Source organism: Canis lupus, chromosome 16 (assembly GCF_011100685.1).
Source record: "Canis lupus familiaris isolate Mischka breed German Shepherd chromosome 16, alternate assembly UU_Cfam_GSD_1.0, whole genome shotgun sequence".
NCBI lineage: Eukaryota > Metazoa > Chordata > Mammalia > Carnivora > Canidae > Canis > Canis lupus.
In genome coordinates, this window is record NC_049237.1 from 34,095,776 (window position 1) to 34,119,622 (window position 23,847).

Sequence of the window (23,847 nt, forward strand, 5' to 3'; positions counted from 1 at the left end):
CCAGTTGTTCAGTTCACTCAACAAATATCTACGTTGTTTAGAGCCATATTTGTTCTACCACAGTAATTCCACTGAGTATTTTAAGGAATTATGTTTCAATTCCTGTCTTACACTGCAATTTTCCTTTTCAACCATTCTTTTATTTTTATTCTTTTCAAAGTTTTATTTTAATTCTAGTTAACATATAGTGTAATATTGGTTTGAGGAGTAGAATTTAGTGATTCATCACTTACATATAACACCCAGTGCTAACATCACAAGTGCCTTCCTTAGTTCCCATCACCCAAAAAAGAAAAAAAAAAAACCCAACCCATCATCCATTTGGCCCAACCCCCACCCACCTCCCTCTATCAACCTTCTTCAGTTCGTTTTTTTAACACAATTTCCTATTGAGCCCATTGATAATACTTATAAAGACTTTTAGTTCTTTTTTGTTTGTTTGTTTGTTTGTTTGTTTAGAAATTATTTTTTACCCAGGGTCAACTATTCAGCTAAGTAAGCTTGATAGCTGTTGATTTTTCTCAAATACATGTTAATTCTCAATACCCACTTCATTTACAAATCAAAGTCTATACCAGGAGTCCATAACATTTTCAACTTCATGGCACATTCAGAAAATGAAAATATTTTTATATGGGAAGGTGATCTGAGATTGTGTATTTGACATTTTGTAAAAATTACATTATATCTTCATTATAAAATTAAACTTTTTGAACAAGAAACTAAATTATTTAGATAAACATAACTTTTCCATATTAGGCTTTCTGCTTAAAAGGACTACATACAACTCCTGATTAAAACCTTTTAACAGGGCAGCCCCAGTGGCGCAGCGGTTTAGCGCCACCTGCAGCTCAGGGCGTGATCCTGGAAACCCTGGATCAAGTCCCACATTGGGCTCTCTGCATGGTGCTTGCTTCTCCCTCTGCCTGTGTCTCTGCCTCTCTCTCTCTCTCTCTCTCTCTGTGTCTCTATGAATAAATAAATAAAATCTTAAAAATAAATAAATAAATAAAACCTTTTAACAATATTTTCTTAATTACTGAGCAGCCATCAGAGTGAAGCTTTATTAGCACAAGTGGTAGCAAATGGCAAGAGGAGGCTTTGCTCTAAAAGGCTGAAAAGTTCTTTTTCACTGTTAACCAATATTCCAACAATTTGACCTCTTTAAATTGTACTTCAAGAATGCTGAAATTCTTTAAATCTAATAGCTTCTCCTTTTCTTCTACTGAAAACTATGTTAATTCCTTCTGATATTATAAATAAGTTCTGAATACAAGTGAATTTTTTATATCAAGTATTTCAATAAACTGTGATAAAGTTCTGTCATCGGCATACACTGAATATTCTCTACAAGTATTATTAATTCATCCTTAGAATTCAAATAATACCAATTAAATGTCACTTCTAAAACTATTTTAATTTCACTCTCCCAAAGCTAAATTATTACTCAATCTATAAACTTTGTCAGTACATGTTAATATATTTTCCACATAATCATTGCACTTCTAAGTTAATTCAGGTGCTCAAAATGTCAGTTAAGGATACCATTTATTGAAGCCAATAAATATACTTCAACAAATCTGCAAAGAACCATTCACATGGAATAATTTGAAATTTTCTTTTAGCTTATAAATCTTCCTTTAGACTGTCAATACACTTCATTCCTGAAATAGCTAACCACATTTATTCACCTAAAGCTGAAAAGAAGGTACTATAGCAGCTTAGACTTCATTAGGTTCACCATTTTTATGACTTCATTTAATGTGGAACTCAAAACTACAGGCAAACTTTAATATACAGGAGTTTCTCTGTGAATAACACAATTTATTACCTAGAATATCAGGGGTTTTTTATATTGAAACTCAATGTAAAGCCTAAACCTTCCTGTTATTATCAGTCCCAAACTTCCACTATGTCCACAATATCTTGTATGTTTCAAGATATTCTCTTTGAATACTTCAGTTTTGAAACTACTTTGCCAAGCAAACGATGTCCTTTCAAGCATTTTTCTTCAAAGATTCTATATAGCTTTCTCTGGCCCATTACCAATATTTATGGATTCGTATCTGCAATGAACAATTTTTTCATTAAATAATCCTCTGAATTAGTCCTGTCTTTTATGTCTTTGACAAATTTTAAACATATCTTCCAACAGAATAATTGAAAATGGCAACTTTTCCACTTCCTTCGCTTTACTGACGCAAATACAATGTTCCAAATAGGCAGGAAAGGAGCAAATTTGGCAAACTAGTGATGTATTTGGGCTTTATTAAATGTGCAATCCTATAACTAGCTCCTTGAGCTCAATCTGATGATCACAATCACTTAGAATTTTGTTCTGGGGGCACCTGGGTCATTCAGTTGGTTAAGTGTCTGCCTTTGGCTCAGATCATGATCCCAGGGGCCGGGGATGATACTCTGGAAGTGCTCTAAGACAGGAAACTAGGGCTCTCTGCTCAACGGGGAGTTTGCTTCTCCCTCTCCCTCTGCTCCTTCCCACCCTGTTCATGCTCTCTCTCATGCTCTCCCTCTCTCTCTCTCTCTAATACATAAAATCTTTTAAAAAAATAATTTTGTTCTTACTTTGTGCTTAAAGATGATTTCAAAAGTTCAAACTTTTTTTTAGTAAAATAACTATTTTATGAAAAGATACCAGAGTATTTTGTTTGATACCTCTATTTCATTTGATTTAGTCTGTAAAGAATTATGGAAATGCCATATAATTCTGAGATAATTCTTTTACTTTAAAGCCTATATTGATTAAATATTTACTGTTACATTTAACTCACCAATCAGATGATTTTACAGCTTTAATTGATAAATCAGACAGTACAGTAGGAAAGTATCTGCAGAAATTAAATTTGAATATAAAACACTTAAATAATAAAGTACTTGAAATACTGTAAGTCCTTAATTTCTTGGGAAAAGTTTTTGTCAAATTTTTAGTCTGTCTAAATTCTGTTTTTTTAACCACAAATCTTACCCCAAAGAACTTTTTTAATGAAAAAGACTAAACAAAAACAGTGTACCGAAATATTTTCATTTAGTTTAATAATTTAAATTTTTTAAGTAAGCAAAATATACTTGTAATCAAAAACGTTTGTTTGTCTGTTTAGCTTTTATTTATTTATTCATGAGAGACACACAGAGAGAGGCAGAGACATAGGCAGAAGGAGAATCAGGCTCCTCGCAGGGAACCCAATGCGGTACTCGATCCCAGGACCCCAGGATCAGAACCTGAGCTGAAGGCAGATGCTCAGATACTGAGCCACCCAGGCGCCCTCAAAAATATTTTTAAATGAGCCTCTGAAGTTACAAAGGCCTCTATTTCCCTTATTGAATCAGTGGAATTGTATTATGTTCAATTACCGATTATTTTTAGACATAGCACTAGTTTAAATTCTAAAAACAAACATACTATGAAATTCTATCATAATCAGGGCTTGACAAATTGTCACATCAAAAGGCCATAATAAATAAATAATCATAAATTAAATAACAAGAAAATTAACAAAATTTGTTGTTTTCTATTAAAAAATACTAAATATCATACAATAAGAATTAGCTAACAATCAAGCTCTTTTCTGCTAGCAGGAAAATAACTGTGAAAATTAAGACAAAAATGAAAGGATTTGGGGGTGCATGAGTGGCTCAATCACTTAAGCATCCAACTCTTGATCTCAGCTCAGGCGTTGATCTCAGGGTCCTAAGTGCAAGGCCCACGTGGGGAGAGAAAGAGAGGGGGGGAGGGAGCAAGAATTTTATGTACACAAATACATATAACTCTCCCAATTATTAAATAACATACAAATACAAAATTAAAATAATAATTAGTAAATTATTTAACAGGAAAGTCAGGAGGAAGTACTACATAATACAGCGACAGAACAACTCTGCAGACCATGTTTACTATGTATAGCCATACATGTTACTGTGTTGTGTGGATGGAGATTCCTGTGATATGTACTGCATAACCGACCACTCTGATCTGCACATATGCAGCCAGGTTAAAGAATGTCGTTTGTGATACTCCATGAGTGACCTTGGGAGCCTGGTTACTTGACATTAGCTGGCTTCCAGATCAGAACTGGCCCTTCTGGGCTAGACACCAAGAGCTATAAATTTTGCCTTGCATGCCCTCTGGCTCCAGTCTGGGCTGGACCCCAGAATGGAATATGAGAGGAGAGGCAAGCACATATGGCCCAGGCTCCTTGAAGATGTAAAAATATAACATAGAAATGCTGCTTGCTCCAAACTGCACATAGGCAAACAGAGGTTCAACTTTACACCCCATCAAATGATGTATAAATACCTCCCTATGGGATGGTCAGTTGGAAGTCTCACCTGAGGGGAAGACGCTTTGCTCAGGCCTCTCAGTCAGGACCCCACCTTGGCTGTCTCCACCGGGCTTCCCCAGTTAATGAGGTTGGATGTTGTAAGTACCTGATTTGATGTAACTCTTTCTTACTCTCCTTTACTGCTTATTGTTGCCCTCATTCATGCATAGATTTCCCTTTTCTTCTATTTCCACTAGGTTTTTTACTTTAAAATATCAATAAAGTGTTTTTCTCCTTCCAAACTGAGAGAATTGCTGCCATGAATCTTTTCTTTAGAACACAGGTATTTAACTCAAGTAGTTTATAAAAGGATCAGCATATAGAATAATGTTCAAATATAATTTCACCTATTATAAATCTTTGAATGTTTCATAAAATGCTTTTATATGTTTGAAAACTATAAAAAATATGCAGCCATCAAAATCTTGCCCTATAACCCATATCACTAGGCTACAGCACAAACTGGAAGCCACTAACTTTGTTCCAGCTAACCCTTGCCAATAGGCAATATGAATCAAGTGCTACCAAATCTTCCAATTTTTCTAAGGAAGATGAAGAAATGCACATTACTAAGCAATCTTCCATTTGATAGCAATATCCAAGACCCCTCTACAAACCAAAATTTGGCCTGTAAACCTTTCAATTTACTTCTGCTGTAGACAGATCAGTACTAGCAGCTGGTGTGGGTATCTCTACTAACTTTTAAAATCAATATCCATTTACAAATCATTCTTTGAGTGAAATACTTGGATTCATTTTTGTAGGAACACTATAGAGTGAGTGATGGCCAAAAACCAGGAATATGCTGACAAATGGCATTTCCTTTAAAAAAGCATACACAGGACACACAGTGGTTGGCTAGAATACCTAGTTAATTAGAGCAGCAGCAAGTGAATTACCCTAAGAATGGAGCACATCTCCTTTTTACCCCCATTTCTAAATCTTCTGTGTCAACTCACACTGGACTGGAGCATGACTCCACTCTTCTCGACGGCTTCAATAATAATGCTAGGAGCATGCACACAAGAAACTTATTTCCCAAATTGTGAATTATGAGTATAAACTATGAAGCCAGAGTAGGGTCTGACCCAGTTCTTCCAGTCCATCTACTGTCAGTATCAACCATATGTATTATCAGTCAAATTATTAAAAGGACTGGTTTGATGCTCTAGTGTGAAAATTATTATGTTTAACCAGAGTTAAAGCTAGTGGAAGATAAGCAATCTTTTTCACAAGGCAGGTCAAGGAAGTATTTTCATGCATTACTAACATTTCCCTCAAAATAATTCTCTAGGGGTGTCTGGGTAGCTCAGTTAACTGTCTGCCTTCAGTTCAGGTCATGGTCTGAGGGTCCTGGAGTCAAGTTCCCCATCAGGCTTCTTGCTCAGCGGGGAGTCTGCTTCTCCCTCTCACTCTGCCCCTTCCCACGGCTATGCTCTGTTTCTCTCTCAAATAAATAAAACTATTTTTTTTAATTCTCTAGTTTTCATACCACTTTACACATAGTTTGCTTATAAGAATCTTAGCTAAAAAGCCAGCATTTCTCAAAAAGATTTAAATACAAGGATAGTCATTCTTGTTATATATAATAGTATTTAAGACATGTAATGTAATATACAATATTTATAATGATAGAGTTGAAAACAGACTACATGTCTAACAATGGTAAAATAGTTAAATTATGGTACATCCATAAAACAGAGCACTATGTAGCCATTAAAAATATATTCTTCCGGGACGCCTGGATCGCTTAGCGGTTGAGCGTCTACATTCGACTCGGATCCTGATCCCGGAATCCGGGATCAAGTCCCGCATCAGGCTTCCTACATGGAGTCTGCTTCTCCCTCTGCCTATGTCTCTGCCTCTCTCTCTGTGTCTCTTGTGAATAAATAAATAAAATCTTAAAATATATATATATATATGTTCTACTTCATCAAGTGAAAAAGCAAGTTAGACTCTAATTTTACACAGTAAATATGTATATATTTATGTGTATATATATATACACACATATCCTAAGTAGGCATATGTACACATGTAGATACATATATACACATATATACATAGACACATGTACATATATTCTATATTTTTAAAGGTCTAGAAAAATATATACCAAAATATTAGTGGTTATCCCACAACTGCAAATGGTTTTTAATTTTCTTCTTTATACTTTCTGTTTGTTCCAAATTTTCCATAAGAACATGTGTTACTGGGCAGCCCTGGTGGCTCAGCGGTTTAGTGCCGCCTTTGGCCCAGGGCCTGATCCTGGAGACCTGGGACTGAGTCCCACGTCGGGCTCCCTACATGGAGCCTGCTTCAACTTCTGCCTGTGTCTCTGCCTCTCTCCCTCTGTCTCTCATGAATAAATAAAAAAAATATTTTTTAAAAAAAAGAACATGTGTTACTTTTAGCAATTGGGGAAAGGAGGGAAATATGCCAAAAAAAGAGGTAAAGGTTATTTTGAGTTTTTTTTTAATGAATGACCCAGGCTACTTTTTTTTTTTACTTTAGAACAAAAGTTAGCAAACTTTTTCTCTAAAGTGTCAGACAGAAAATATTCTAGGCTTCATGGCTGATTGTCTCTGTTGCAACTAAGTCAGACACTGTGGTACAAATGCCACAAAATAACAAATAAGGATGTTTATGTTCCAATAAGACTTTATAGACAATGAAATCTAGATTTATACAAATTCCATAAAATATTATTCTTTTGATTTTTTTCTCAGCCTCTTAAAAATGTAAAAACCATTTAAGCTCATAGTCAAATACAAGTCAAATGTGACCCACCCCAGGTTTGTCAAATCCTGCTACAGGACATACATGGTCTAAGACTTGGAAATGTCCAATCCTACTTGTATTAATAACTATTGCTATTTTTTAATCACCATAATACATTGATAAAATATCTAATAAGAATACAACTTCTTAGTAAAACCCTTCTGATATATTACTTGCAAAATGGACTTTATGATACTTGAATGAGTAGGCTTACTACACAGGGTTAGTAATATTAGCCAATTAAATGTTAAGAGATTATCTCCTAAAGTTAGGAATTATGTTTTGAAAAAAATTTATCTTAAATTATTGTATTTGACATCAATTAAATAGCAGAAGAGCTTTCTACTGAGGTACTGAGGTACTGAGGGCACTTTTAGTGCCTTTTAGTTCATGGCAATAGAAGTAGACCAGTAAGATTCAAGATTTAAGTTAGACCAAATATAGGAAAATTAAGACCAATTGTATCCCATATTAACAGAGAAGGGAGGGATGCCTGGGTGGCTCAGCGGTTGAGCATCTGCCTTTGGCTCTGGGCATGATCCCAGGGTCCTGGGATCAAGTCCCACATCGGGCTCCCTGTGTGGAGCCTGCTTCTCCCTCTGCCTATGTCTCTGCCTCTCTCTGTGTGTCTCTCATGAATAAATAAATAAAACCTTTAAAAAAAAAAAAAAACAGAGAAGGGAGAGCTTTTTAATCACCTAGCTTTTAAATCATACTCTACTTCATTCTGTCAGAGTAGAAATCACCTCAAAGGACATTTTTCCACTTGGAATGGAACTATCTTCTGGAAAATGGACAAACTAACTCCTGTTTCATAGGAAGTTGGATATCAGTGGAGAAGCTCAGAGAGGTATTTGTTCCTAAAACCTTTAACTAATGCTGGAATGCCTGGGTGGCTCAATAGGCTAAGCCTCCAACTGTTGGTTTCCACTCGGGTAAGGATCTCATGGTTCCTAGGATCCTACATTAGGCTCCCCACCCAAAGAGTCCACTTGAGATTCTCTCCCTCTGCCTTCTACCCCTTTCCTTATATGAGTCCTCTCTAAAATAAATAGATCTTAAAAAAAAAAAATCTTTAAGGTAAGAAAATTAATACCTACTGTTACCATGGTAACAGACTTGCCTAATTGCTAAAAGGGCTAAACTGAATAAAGTATCCCAACCTTCTTTAAAAGCATTTAAAAAAACAAACAAACAACATTATTAAGTTAAATGACACCACAGATAACCATTTCAAGTCCAGCAAAAAATTAGTAAATAGTTCAATGTTTAACTGTTAAGCAATTTTCTTGTTTAATGTGAACTAATTATTACCTACTACCTAAAATGGTTCATTTCTATTTTGTTCAAAATATATAAAGGCTAATCAGATAAAATACAGTTTTATAAACTGTAATTATTTAATCAAAAATCAAGAATGTTTACAATGACTCTGAAATTTGCTTAAAAAAGGTCATAAACGGGATCCCTGGGTGGCTCAGCAGTTTGGGCGCCTGCCTTTAGCCCAGGGTGCGGTCCTGGAGTCCCGGGATCGAGTCCCGCATCAGGCTCCCGGCATGGAGCCTGCTTCTCCCTCTGCCTGTGTCTCTGCCTCTCTCCCTCTGTGTCTATCATGAATAAATAAATAAATAAATCTTAAAAAAAAAAAAAGGTCATAAACAAGTTGTCATACTACATAAGCTATAATTTCAATTTCTCACTTTGGGCATTTACGCAAATTTTACAAATATCCATTGAGTTTCACAATATTTCTCTGAGGAAGAAAATTCCATCACCATCACTATATAACAAAAGTGTATCAAAAAGGAAAACTAATAACAAGACTAGCTAATTTTGCCAAAGTTAGGAGACTACTCTAGTATTAAAAATTATACTACGAAGAGGCAGGGAAGTAGAATGGAAAGAAATCTGGATTTAGGCTCCCATGTTGCTTTGTGTCAATAAAAATTATCCAAAAGTTAAAAGACAAAGGGAAGGCAGTATATCCTTTCTATGGCATATAGGAGCACAATCCCTTTATACCTTTGTATGACTTGATATTTACTACTAATAAAAACTGAGACTCGGGGATCCCTGGATGCTCAGCGATTTAGCGCCTACCTTTGGCCCAGGGCGCGATCCTGGAGTCCTGCATGGAGCCTGCTTCTCCCTCCTCCTGTGTCTCTGCCTCTCTCTCTCTCTCTATGTCTATGTCTATCATAAGTAGATGAATCTTAAAAAAAAAAAGGCAAAAAAACTGAGACTCTGTGAAGTTATTTGTTAACTTGTAAATTTTTGTCTAGTAAAGATGCAACTGAATTCTGTCCAGTAATAAGAATAATCTCAAAGGCTATGGTTTTTATTACTCTGTAGGGACAACATTGTATCTAACCCAGCAATTTTATTCCAAAATTCTTTTCCAATGTGTATATGTAATGGTCAATTTTATGTGTCCACTTAACTCAGGTAAGGGGTTACCTGCCCAGAGCTGGTTAAACATAATTTCTAGGTGTGTCTGGGAGGGTGTTTCCAGAGGAAATTAGCATTTGAATAGGCAGACTTTGTAAAGAAGACTGCCCTCACCAGTAAGGATGGGCATCATTCAATCTGTTGAGTCTCAAAAACAAAAAGGCAGAGGGAGGGCTAGCTGGCTCTCCATTTGAGCTGAGACATCCATCTTCCCTTGACCTCCCACATCAGCACTCCTCAGTTCTCCGACCTTCAGACTATGAGGGGAAATTAGACCACTGACTCCTCTGGTTCTTAGGCTTTCAGGTTTGGACTGGAATTACACCACTGGTTTTCCTGGACCTCCAGCTTGGAACAGCAAACTGTGGAACTACTCGGCCTCCATAATTGCATGAGCCAATCCCTCATACTAAATCTCTCTCTATATTTCTCTATATATTCTACTGGTTATGGTTTCCTGGAGAACCCTAATGCATTCTATAATCTTTGTTCCTCTTTGAATCAATTTTATCTCCTGCTGGTTCCCTCATTAATAAACTGAATAATGTCACATATGTTCATTCTGTATTTGTATAAGAATCAGTCTTTAATAGTTTGGAAACTTACACTAGGACACTTTGCTATGTAATATCCATGTGACCTTGGACAAGTCACTTTTATTTTCTCATTTGTAAAATGAGATTAAATTCCTATTATATTACTTGCCTTATTATATTACATTATTATTATATATATTACTTGCCTTACTGACCACGGTCTTAATATAAACAGTGATAAACAGGATGTCACATCTTTCAATCTACAGTTATACATAAGTTGGGTATACTGACCGTGTTAACTATGATGCAACAGAAAGTTACTCAAATCAGAGGTCTGAATGCTATCAGCAGAAGGGAGAAGGGGAAAGGACAAAAGCAGAGAAGGAATGTTTTGTTTTACAGAACCAGCAGTTTGACCAAGGAGATACCTCACTAGACTATTTCACCTGATAGCCCCTTGCTAGGTGTTTCACCTAAGAGCTTCTTATGTGAGCCAGTTTTCTGCCATTTTTTGAACATACAATGTATGCACTAGCATGCTGACACAAATGAACTGAAGTGCCAAGGTAACAGAATATGTTTAAGTTCCTTAATGTATACACAAGCTGCCTGCCTCCACCCCTAATACGCTGAACAAAAGCTTTCTGAACCAATCCCATAGGGAGACAGTGCTTTGAGAGCTATCTCCCTGTCTCCTTACTTGTAAGAGGTAATAAAAAGCTCTTTCAATACTTCCTTGTGTTATGTTCAAGTTTTTTCTTTTTAAGATGTATGTAATTATTTGAGAGAGAGAGCATGAGCAGGGGGAGGGGAAGGAACAGAGGGAGAGAGAGAATCCTCCAGCAGACTCCCTTCTGAGCATGGAGCCCAACTCGGGGTTCAATCCCGGAACTCTGAGATCATGACCTGAGCCAAAATCAAAAGTCAGAGGACGCCTGGGTGGCTCAGTGGTTGAGCATCTGCCTTTGGCTCAGGTCATGATCTTGGGGTCCTTGAATGGAGTTCCACATCAGGCTCCCTACAGGGGAGCTTCTCCCTCTGCCTGTGTCTCTGCCTCTCTCTGTCTCATGAATCAATAAATAAAATCTTTAAAAAAAAAAAGAAAAAAAGAAGAAGAAGAAGAGTCGGACCCTTAACCAACTGAGCTACCCAGGAGCCCCTGGGTTGTGTTCAAATCAATGCATCCAAGTGGTGAACCCTCTGAGCTTAGTTACAATAGAAATTATAATAGGTCTTTTACTGCCATTATACCTCATTCCCTTTAGTGTGATGAGAGGAATCAAGAAGAGATACCACATACTATTTAGACAAGTATATACATTTATCAAAAATCAATTAAGCACAGAAGTGCTTCATCAGTAAAATATTCTTTTAAATGATAAATTCAAATAGAAATTCATTTAATCAAGACTTCATTCTTACCTATCAGACCTGACCCAAGGAGTACTGAATTTCAACATGAATACATTTTTTTTCTCTGTAACTATACTGTACAAACTATATTTAGGAGGTTTCCAAATACAATCTAAATTACAACAGTAATAGATATATACTCATCTAACTTTCTGTGTATGTAGAAAATAAGAAGAATGAATTAAAAAAGAAAGTGTCGATGACTTATAAGATGGAATTAATAAGTGTTTTCAAATAACCTAATACAGCTTATAAAACCAAAGCAGCTTAAATGCTTCAGCAATTCAGTTTGGTTATCAATGCCCTAATTTTGGTTAGACTCTGTGGGTTTCACCTACATAGTTAAGTTCTTTTTATTGAGAGGCAGCTTCCAGTCAAAAAATCTTTCAAATTTAATCAACAATGCAATGAACTTTAAAAATTCTGGATTTGCACGAAGCTTCTAAAAGAAAACAGTTAACTCTTGGACATCAGTCTTAGCAATATTTTTGGGATCTGACTTATCAGGCAAGGGCAACAAAAGCAAAATCAAAACAAAAAACAAACAGGATTGCATCAAACTAAAAAGCTTTTGCACAGTAGAGGAAACCACCAATAAAACAAAAAGGCAACCTACTGAACAGAACAAGATATTTGCAAATAATATATCCAATAAAAGGTTAATATTCAACACATATAAAGAAATCATATGATTCAACATCAAAAAAAACAATCTGATTAAAAAATGGGCAGAGGATCTCAACTGACAATTTTCCAAAGAAGACATACAAATGACCAATAGACACATGAAAAGATGCTCAACATCACTAATCATCTGGGAAATGCAAATCAAAACCACAATGAAATATCACCTTACATATGTCAGAATGGCTATTATCAAAAAGACAAGGAAAAACAAATGCTAGTGAGGATATGGAGAAAACAGAACCCTTGTGCATGGTTGGTGGGAATGTAAACTGGTATAGCCACTATGGAAAACAGTACAGAGTTCCTCAAAAAATTAAAAATAGGAATACCAAACAATCCATTAATTTCACTGCTGGGTACTTACCCAAAGAAATGAAAACACTAATTAAAAAGGATGTACCCCTATTCTTATTGCAGCGTTATATACAACAGACAAAATAGGGAAGCAATCTAAACGTCCACCTAAAAATAAAAATAAAAATAAAAATAAAAATAAAAATAAACGTCCACCTATGGGTGAGCAGATAAAGAAGATATAATATACAATAGAATACTACCAGCCATAAAGAAAGAGAATGAAATCTTGCCATTTGCAACAATATGGATAGCTGTGGAAGATATTTTGCTAAGTGAAATAAGCCAGAAAAAGACAAATCCCATATGATTTGATTTATATGTGGAATCTGAGAAACAAATGAACAAACAAAACTGAAGCAAGACTCATAAATACAAAAAACAAAATGGTGGTTGCCAGAATGGAGGGGGGTTCAGGATCAGCTGAAACAGATAATGGGGATTAAGAGGTACAAACTTCAGTTATAAAATAAGTGATAAGGATGAAAAGTACAGCACAGGGAATATAGTTAATTACAACAACTTTGTATGGCAACAGATGGTACCTAACTTATCATGGTGAATATTTCAAACATATATACAGTTGACTCTGGAACAAAATGGGGGTTATGAGCACCAACCCACCACAGAGTCAAAAATCCACATATAATTTTTGACTCCTCTGAAATTTAACTAATAGCCGACTGCTGATGGGAAGTCTTACTGATTTTATAAACAATTACAAAGTATTTTCTATGTTATATGTATGAAGTAAGCTAGGAAAAACAAACTCTTATTACGAAAATTATTTTAAAAAAGAAAATACATTTACAGTATACCAACTGTAATTTTTTAAATTCTGGGCTTGATTTCTTTTAATTTATTATACTACATATTTTCTGAAAATGTAATCTCACTTTTTGAGTTTATCTATACTTACCAATATACTAGCAACCACTTCATTTTTTTACTAGCAACTGGTTTATACACACACACATCTACAAATATACCCAATCATTAATTTATTGTAGAAGATATAATTTATAAGGTATTCTTCTATATTGTTTTTGAGAACTCTTTCTACTTTTCTTTTTTTTTTTCTTTGTACTTTTCAATGTACTAATAGGAATAGGAGGATAGAGAAAAAGAAAAATCAAAGAATCCATGACAAAGCCCTCATTAAATCCCTAATTAAAGAGGCTGTCAAGACTTTCATTAATCTATTGCTAGGTTTCTGGTAATCTTAATTTCCTCCCAAATAACACAGGTAAGCAAACTAGAAAAACTAAATAAAGCCATCTATTTGGTTTGGCTATAGTAAATCACTTCAACTTTTTAAAGTAATAGGATGATTTTTTTTAGAGGCTTATTCCTTTGTTATAGATATCTACCAAATTTTCATAATTGTCAAATATTACATATGATTGATATTAATAAAGTATAAATAAAAATTTGTGTTAATACAGTCAATTGAAATAAAGTATAAATGAAACCAAATAAATATAATAAAATGCCATTAAAATGCTAGCAACAGGGGAAAAAGATAAAAGCTTCTCTGTATGCTGTGTCATTGTGAGAAGCCGCACTGCCCATAAACCAGGAACACAACTTGACCTGAACTGAATCCACAGCTCAGTGAAGTCCTTTATAACTGAATTTCACTATCAAACTGAATAATTCATTATTTTTAATGAATTCCCACTGTTCCGTAAGTAGCTACAGCCAGTCAGCTGAAATCAACCATTATAAACTAGGAAACTGCGGAGAAAGTTTTCAAGTAAGTCAATTTAAAACTTGCTTAGGCGTCCTATTTTTTCCTTTTATATTTATTACTGTTACTTCACATGGTCTGAGATGAAATTTTACAGAACTCATTATCAAGTATACATTGATGGTTGCCTACCCACCATCTATTTCACCCTACACCCTTTTTTTATGGTACCATAAATTTAATTTAGAACAGACCAGTTATTTACCCACAAAGGCAGCATTCTTCAGGAAAGCAGCCCTCACTCCCAGCTCCCACAGTAAACCTAAGTGATCTAAAAGTAATCCCATTCCTTTTGCCACAGTGATGATTCAGAAACTCAGGTTAATCTCAAGGCATTCCCCGAAATTTGGTTTAAGAATAAAATACACAACTTTTTAAGATTCTATTTATTTATTCATGAGAGACACGGGGCGGGGGGGGGGGGGGGGGGGGCGGAGAGAGGCAGAGACACAGGCAGAGGGAGAAGCACGCTCTATGCAGGGAGCCAGACGTGGGACTCGATCCTGTGACTCCAGGATCACGCCCTGGGCTGAAGGCGGCACTAAACCACTGAGCCACTCGGGCTGCCCAATATACAACTTTTTTAAGTTATCTACACACCCAATGTGGGACCTAAACTCGCAACCCTAAGAACAAGAGTTGCACACTCTTCTGACTCAGCCAGCCAATTGCCCCTAAAATACATAACTTAATTTGTCCCATGAGACACAAAAGGAGGGTTCCTGAAAATAATACTGTCTTGCACTGGTAAGAAAGCAACCTGAAGAGATGCCCTCTATTTGAGAAGCCTGGGCCTTCTACACCCATTTTGCCACTATAATGGAAGTCAGAGAAAGCCAACTTAAAAACAAAGCCAATACACAGAAGGCAAAGATGGGAATGGAGCCATAGTCAATGGACAAAACCAGTCTATTAGTCAGCCCTGCTCAGTCTTCAAGTTACAATTTACTAATAAATTTCCTTATTTTTTAAGCCTGTTTGAAAGAAGTTTTCTGTGCCTGAGTTATAATACACAAATATAACTGAAAATAAATTTATGTCATTAATCCTTTTATTTAATCCCTTATCTTAAATAAACTATAAAGATAAAATCGCCACACAAAGTATACAATAACAAAAGTTTCATAACTTCATATATAGGGTTTCAAAACCTTTTAAAATCAAGAGTAAGAATCAAAATTACCAACAAACAGCAATTTGACAAACACTTGTAACAACTAAAGGAGAGTAATATTTAACTTTAGGACACAAAGCTCTGCACTGGGTTGAAATGTAGCACTGCCTCACGGAAGGAAAAATGCATAAATTTTATTTTATTTTTTTTCTTTTCTTTTTTTTTTTTTTTTTTTTTTTGGAGAGGGAGAAAGGAAGAAAGAAAGGGGAGAAGGGGAGAAAGAGAGAGAGAGAGAATCCCAAGGAGGCTCCAAACCCAAGGTAGAGCCCAATATGGGGCTGGACCCCACAACCCCGAGATCATGACCTGAGCCAAAATCAAGTCAGATGCTTACCTGAGTCACCCAGGGCCTGTCAAAATGCATAAATTTTACAAGACCAGTAAGTGTGGGAGGAAGAATGAGAAAAAAAATGGAGTCTGGGTAACAAAGGAATTGGGAAATTAATATACAATTCTGAAAGCAACCTAAGTTTACCCATTGCAAATCTTTCATTAAAACTTTACCTCTTAAGACAGGGTGAGTTTACACAAAATGAATAAAAGGAAAAATCAGCAACTTTGTGATTATACAACTCCTAGAAGGCAAAAGTTATCTTCCAGTCGAATTGTCTTTCTACAGTACAGTACTTCAGTGCCTTCATTTTTAAAAATATTTAATTATTTATTTATTTATTTATTTATTTATTTATTTATTTATTTATGAGAGATGGGGGAAGGGCAGAGGGAGAGAATCTTCAAGGTGACTCCCTGCTGAGCACAGAACCCAACCTGGGGCTTAATCTTACTACCCATGAGATTATGACCTGAGCCAAAACCAAGAGCTGGATGCTTAACTGACTGAGCCACCCATGAAGAGCAAAAGTATATCAGGTACCAGCAGGTCATGTCTCATGCTGTATGTCAAAATTTCTAGGAGAAGCAACAAAGCTTTGGTATTTTTTTCCAATGGCTTCTATTATTGCTACTACAGATTAGGAAGATCCCATCCCACTATCTTCTCGGCTTCAAAGAGCCTGAAGAGATGGTAGCTCTCTGCCCTTCTCTGAAAAACTAGCCTATTAGACTAAAGATGGAAGAGATCATAAAATACAAAGATAAGAACATGAAAGTCAGAAAGAAACAAAGGTTTGAAATAGGCTCAGGAGAGAAGGTCACTGGTTTCACTTATTTTTGGGAGAATGTGAAATTACTCTAATTACTTATTTTCCCATGAAGAAATCATTCAAAAACCATCCTCTTTCTTAACTCTCTCATAATATTAAGCATTTTATCAAAAAAAGAAAGAAAATCACCTTTAAAAGAGGCAGACTACTATTACTAACCAGCTTTTACAAGAGATAAGGTTAACTTTTACCAAAAAGCTAAAGTCTCTGGACATGTGGCTGGCTCAGTCAATAGAGTATACAACTCTTGATCGCGGGGTTGTGAGTTTGAGCCCCATGTTAGACATGGAGCCTACTTAAAAAAAAAAAAAAAGCAACGAAAGTCTCCTAAAATAAATAATTTTTCCCCAGTATTTGGGGGCAGGTAATTTACCTATTTGATTAAAAGGAATAAATAGGGCAGCCCGGGTGACTCAGCGATTTAGCACCGCCTTCAGCCCAAGGCATGGGCTGGAGATCCCTGGAGACCTGGGATCGCTCCCTGCGTGGGGCCTGCCTCTCCCTCTGCCTGTGTCTCTGCTGCGCGCGCGCGTGCTCTCTCTCTCTCTCTCTCTGTGCCTCTCACTAGTAAATAAATAAAATCTTTAAAAATAAATAAATTAATTAATTAATTAATTAATATAAATAAAAGGGATAAATACTCTGAATGACCAGATAAGTATTAAGACCAATAAGCATACCCAAATTAAGTACTTTTTTATATACAAGCAAGAACCAACTAGAAAATATAATTTATACCTGAACTCAGTAACAGCAAAAATGACAACCTACCAGGAAAAAAACTTAACATAAAATATATGAGACCCATTTTAAAGACAACTAGAAAAGTTTACTAAGATGTCCAAAAAAGGCTAGATACAACACACTGAGTACCTGGATGGTTAGTCTCAAAATTATATTAATTACATCAATACACCCAAGAAGCAATACCAAGAAAAAATGTCAGCAGGATTTTCATCAAATCATACAAGTTTATATTGGAGTTCTCTAGGAAGAGAAAATGCTCAAAAGTAGTAAATTTTTTTTTTTAAAGATTTTATTTATTTATTCATGATAGTTACACAGAGAGAGACAGGCAGAGACACAGGCAGAGGGAGAAGCAGGCTCCATGCACCGGGAGCCCAACGTGGGATTCGATCCCAGGCCTCCAGGATCGCGCCCCGGGCCAAAGGCAGGCGCCAAACCGCTGCGCCACCCAGGGATCCCAAAAGTAGTAAATTTTTTTTGAAAAATACGACCAATAAGGGGAAGCTCCCTCTAAATATGAAATGGTATAAAAGAACGGTAATTAAAAGTGCATGGAATTGGTATACAAAGAGATATAAATCAATGGAATGAAATATGTCATGTCCAGAAACAGATCCATGTAAATACAGAAATGTGACATATGATAAAAAAGGCATGTCTCATCTTTTTTTTTTCATGTCTCATCTTTTAGAAAGAACAAAGTATTCAATAATAAGGCCAACAAAACTGTCTATAATTCTGATATACCATTATCAGCAAAAAATTTTAAAAATTAATCATATATAATATATTTGCAAGAGAAGAGAAAATGGGCTTACTATTTTCAAAGACATTTCATGGAAGTTATCAACATTTTAAACTGCATATCCTTCAAGTCAGCAATGGTATCTATCCTATGGAAATACATGCACACATGCACCAAGATGCATGCAAAGGATGTTCATTTTATCTACCTGTAAGAGCAAAAATACTAGAAGCAATTAGTAGGGTGAATTAACAGTTAAATAAACAATGACATAACCATAATGGCATAATAAGCAGTTAGTAAGAAAATAAAATAGAACTACATGTATTCAGATGACAAGTTCTATAACTTGTGCTAAGTGAAACAGGAAAAACTAAGTGTCAATAGTAGTTACCTTTTAAATTTTAAAATACAAAATGAAATTTTGTGTATATATAAATGCAAAGAACAATCGAGGAGGATACATATCAGTTAATAGGGCCCCCTTACAGGGAAAAGAATGGAATTGAAATCAGGTATGTGAAGGAGAGTTAACATTCTATAGTTTGTTTCTCAACAAGCATATCTCTCTCTCTCCCACCCTTCCTTCCTTCCCTCACTCCTTTCCTGACTCCCTCTCTTCCTCCCTCCCTCCAGTCTACCTCTTGCAATCTGAGAGTAAAAGAGCCTCTGTAAATAATGAAATCAACTGTGATTTTATTTTTCCAATTTGGGATCCTGAGGATAAACAAATTCTCATTGTTTTAGTAAAATCAAGAATGAGAGGAGCAAAAATAGGCTGATTACCTTAATACTAGGAAAGAAGGTAAAAAATCCATTTAGCCCTCCCCACCACCCTCCAAAGTATAACAGCAAAGCTTTTTCGATGGGAATGACCTCATCACCAGTACCAAGAATAAAACCCAACTGTTTTAAGGTCAGTGAGGAAATCCCATTCCATCTGCCACACAACTGACTCAGGGGCAGAAACTATAACCTAGGTCTCAGTTCTTTGGCCTCTATCCCTTGTCCATAACTATTAGATCCAAAGTGGACCTCAGGATTCTCTTCCTGCGGTATGGGAGGGGAGGGGATGCTTTTGCTGCAGCTAGATATGAAGGAAGAAATATATTACCATGGTGGATGCACATGGCCATCTTAAAACTCTACAAGAAATCACCCTGAAGGTAAAGTACTTTCATGCCTCTTCATGGCAGAGAGGGTCAAGCATAGGGCCCTGACTGAACTTGCTTGCAGGCCACTATATCTCATGGTATATCAATTAAATAGGCTAAAAAACTAAACTTTTTTCACTAAAGCCAGTTTGACTTGGGTTTCTCAACAGTTGTAATCAAAACATTCGTGTTGACAGGATGGAATAAGTAATACCTAAAACTACTTCTTGAACTGATTTTTTAAAGACTATGTAGAATTCCATTTTCTTTATCTACCATAATTTATCTAACTATTCCCTATTGATGACAGGTTGCTTATACATTTTATCACAAATCATGGTCAATGAATACTCTATTTTTAGGAATTCATATTATTATTTCTTTAGAATAGATTCCTAGATATGAAATTACTAAGTCACGGAATACTCCTACTTCTCTGCCTGCCTTCTCACCAATAAATTATTCACAACCCCGAGAGAAAAGACAAGCCAAAGACTACACAGAAAGCAAAGAAAAATTTCTACAGAAGCTGCACTATAATAAGCCTTTGGTGAAAGATTTCAAACTGACAACTAAGAAAAGATGCCATATGTCACCTGTCACTGTAATAAGAACACTTGGGTCAAGGAACAGAAGTCCAGAAGGGCTTATGGGTTGACTATGAGTTACAACATAACCATATGTAACTCATTATCTAACTTTTCAGTATTGGATATAAATCAAGTTGGTGATATCTGAGCTGCATGTTAATGGACCATTATCAACACCATCAGCATCAGTATAATGACCATTTTTATCTATATCCTACTTTTTTTCCCCTTCTACTTGTCCAAAGGCTTACAACCTTTGTGCAAAATTTCCAAAGATAGTGTCTCTCAGTTTTCTGACAAGCTAATTATCTTGCCTACACCCTGCTTCAGTCATTTGTTCACATGGGGATGTCATGTCACTACCAATGACTGAATCCTTCCATAATCTCAATTGCAAGCATCTGATTCTCCAATCAGTATCTCCTATTTTTCAGGTTCGTTCCCTCTAGAAACTCAATTCAAACAATCCTTTGACCCAACTAAGACCTATAATCCAATAGTCCTACTACATTTTCACTCTCCTCACCACCAAGTAGTCCTTACTTACTCCTTGACCAATTTAAATTGCAAAATTATAACTACTTTCTTTTTTTTTATTTATTTATTTGACAGAGAGAGTGCGCAAGCAGAGGGAGAAGAAAAGCAGGCTCCCTACTGAGCAAGGGAGCCTGGCAGGGTGGAAGGGGTGAGAGGGGCTTGATCCCAGGACTCCAGGGTCATGACCTGAGCCAAAGGCAGACGCTTAACCAACTGAGCCATCAAAGTGCACCAACCACTTCCTTTCATACTCCCCTACCTTCACTGCCCATCTCTGGCTTTTTCTCTCCTGTCAAAACTCTAACCCTGCCTGAATTTAAAAAATGATCTGCCTACTCTGTGCCTGTACTGCTGCAGCTAAATGAATGCAGCAAATGAAAAACACAACCATGTTGCCCGGTCTCACCTTAAATTTATGACTACCCACTTGAAGTGGATCCTCCATCTTCCTAGCAATTGTACAGCTTTTCACTTACCTATTTACTATCTTCCCCTTCATATGTCTTCCTCTTTATTTAAACCTATCAACCTTCTCCCCCGTACTCACTCTCAGCTGACCACCTTGCTTCCATAAGTCCCTACCCTGTAGTTTATTCACATAATTTTATCTATGCCCATATACACTACCTTGACAGTTAATTTTATTGTGCCAATCTGTGCCCAGGGTTTTAATTAAACATTATTCTGGGCATGTCTGTCAGGGTGTTTCTCAATAAGATGAGCATTTAAATTAGTAGATTTGAGTACAGGAGATTGCTCTTCCGGATGTAGGTGAGCCTCGTCCAACCTGTTGAAGGCCTAAATAGAACAAAAAGGCTGAGGAAGAAAAAATTCCCTCTCTCTGCTTGACTGTATTCAATCTGTCATTAGTCTTCTCCTGTCTTCAGACTCAGACATGGAATAAACATATAACATTAGCTCTCCTGGTTGTCAGGCTTCAGAGCTGGACTGGAACTATGCCCTCAGCTCTCCTGTCTCCAGTTTGCCAATGGCAGATTACATGTATGTGTTTGTGTGTGTATATATGTATATAATATAGATAATGATATATAATATATAGATTCATATATATATTATAGTATATATCTCTCACAATAAGGAATTGGGAACTGGCCCATGTTACTAAGGAGCCTGAGAAATATATATATACATTGATATCAATATCGAAATAGGTATCAGAATAGGTACACATATACACACATATATATATCCCTGTGTGCTAACTGTGCTCCAAAATCCAGCCCCTCCATATGTGCGCTAGATTCCATACTCAGGGGCATTTTTCACCATTCTCCTGCATCACCTCTCTACCGGTCTCCCAGAAAAGTCCCAAAGTCCCATCATCAGTATATACACACACTGCAATGTCTTCCAACTTAAAAAAATACTCTTGGCTAACTGCTCCATTCTCAAGAGTCATCTATACTAGTGTCTGGATTTCCGTCCATTCCATTGTCTCTTAAATGCTCCACCCCACCAAAAAGGCTCTTACCAAGGAACCAATGACTTTCAACTTGCCAAATCCTACAGTCAATTCTCAGTCCTCACCTAGCTCAATACACCAGCAACATAACACAATTAGTCACATTCACCTTCTTGAAACACTTCATTAAGCTTCTGTGACTGGTGCCCGGATGGCTCAGTCACTTAAGTGGCTGCCTTGGGCTCAGGGTGTGATCTCAAGGTCCTGGGTTCAAGCCCCACAACTGGCCACCTGCTCAGCAGGGAGTCTGCTTCTCCCTCTGCTCCTCCCTCTGCTCCTCCCTGTACTCATTTTCATGTGCATGCATGCTCTCGCTCTCTCTCGCTCACTCTCTTTTTCAAATAGACTAAAAATATTTTTTTAAAAAAAGCTTCTATTGACGATTCTTGATTCTCTACCTACATCAGTAAGAATTCCTTCTCAGTACCTTTTGCTGATCCTTCCTTATTTCCCCAATCTCTAAACATCATAGCATTCTAAATTTAGGTCGAAGACCTTTTCATTCTCTATTCTTTACATTCACTTCTTTGAAAATCATAGTCTGATGGCTTTAAAATAATCTATAGCAGCAATATATAAGCAGCCTAAGCCACTCCTTTGAACTTCAAACTTGTATATCCAATTACTTACTAAAGAGTTAATTTCCAAAAGGCATATCATAGTCAATATGTATAAAAAGTTCCCCAAACTGCTCCTTCTATAAATTACAGTTCTCAGCAAGAGCACCTTCATCTTTCTGATTACTCAAGTCAAAAACCTTAGTCATCCTTGACTCTTTCTTTCACACTTCACATCAGATCAGCAAAAATTTTACCTTTAAAATAAAGCTGAAATCGACCTTCTCTCATCACCTCAGCAGCTAAACTCTTGGTTCGAGCCATATTACTCCTTACCTCCATGCTTCTACAGTCTAATCCCAAAATAGTAGCCAAAATGATTCTGTTAAAAGATAATTCAATTTAAAGGATTATATACCATAACCAGGTGAGATTTATCCCTGGAATGCAAGAGTGGTTCACCATAAGAAAATCAATGCAATGTATCACTTTAATAGAACGAAAGAAAAATATCACATAATCATCTCAATTGACACAGGAGGGCATATGAAAAATCCAACACTCTTCCATGATAAAAAAAAGACTCAGAAAACTAGGAGTGAAAGGAACTTCCTTAACACGATAAAGGGCATTCATAAAAAATCCACAGCTAATATATTCGATGGTGAAAGACTGAAGTTTTCACCCTAAGATCAAGAGCAAGACAAGAATAGTGAGCATTTCATAATGCATATGACTGTTGAATCACTATGCTATACAACTGAAACCAATTTAACTTTCATGTCAACTATCCTTCGATTTTAAAAAGAATTATTTTTAAAAAGACAGAGATAATCACTTTCACCACTGCTATTCAACACTGTATTGAAAATTCTGGCCAGAGAAATTAGACATGAAAAGTAAATAAGTAAAAAGCATTCAGGGACATCTGAGTGGCTCAGTGGTCAAGTGGTGATCCCAGGGAGTCCCGCATAGGGCTCCCCACAGTGACCCACCCTGCTTCTCCCTCTGCCTGTGTCTCTGCCTCTCTCTGTGTGTCTCTCATGAATAAATAAAATCTTTGGGAAAAAAAAAAAGATCTCCTACAATTCAATTACAAAGAGATAAACAACTCCATTTAAAAATGGGCAATGGACTTGAACAGACATTTCTCCAAAGAAGATATACCAATGGCTAAAAAGCACATGAAAAGATACTCAACATCATTAGTCACTAAGGAAATGCAAAGCAAAACCATAACAAGATATTAGTTCACATCACCACCTAGGATGGCTATTTAGAAAATATAAAATAAAAAAAGACTGGAAGAAAGAGGAGGGTCGCCTGGGTGGCTCTGTCTGGCATGTACCTTCTGCTCAGGTCATGATCCCAGGGTCCTGATATCAAGC

General features: G+C 36.4%; 1 protein-coding gene across 4 annotated transcripts in view; it reads right to left on the reverse strand.

Moving 5' to 3' along the window:
• Nucleotides 1-23,847, reverse strand: part of WRN (WRN RecQ like helicase) — a 140,344-nt gene that overhangs the window by 113,847 nt on the left and 2,650 nt on the right. The gene's annotated exons all lie outside the window — the stretch shown is intronic.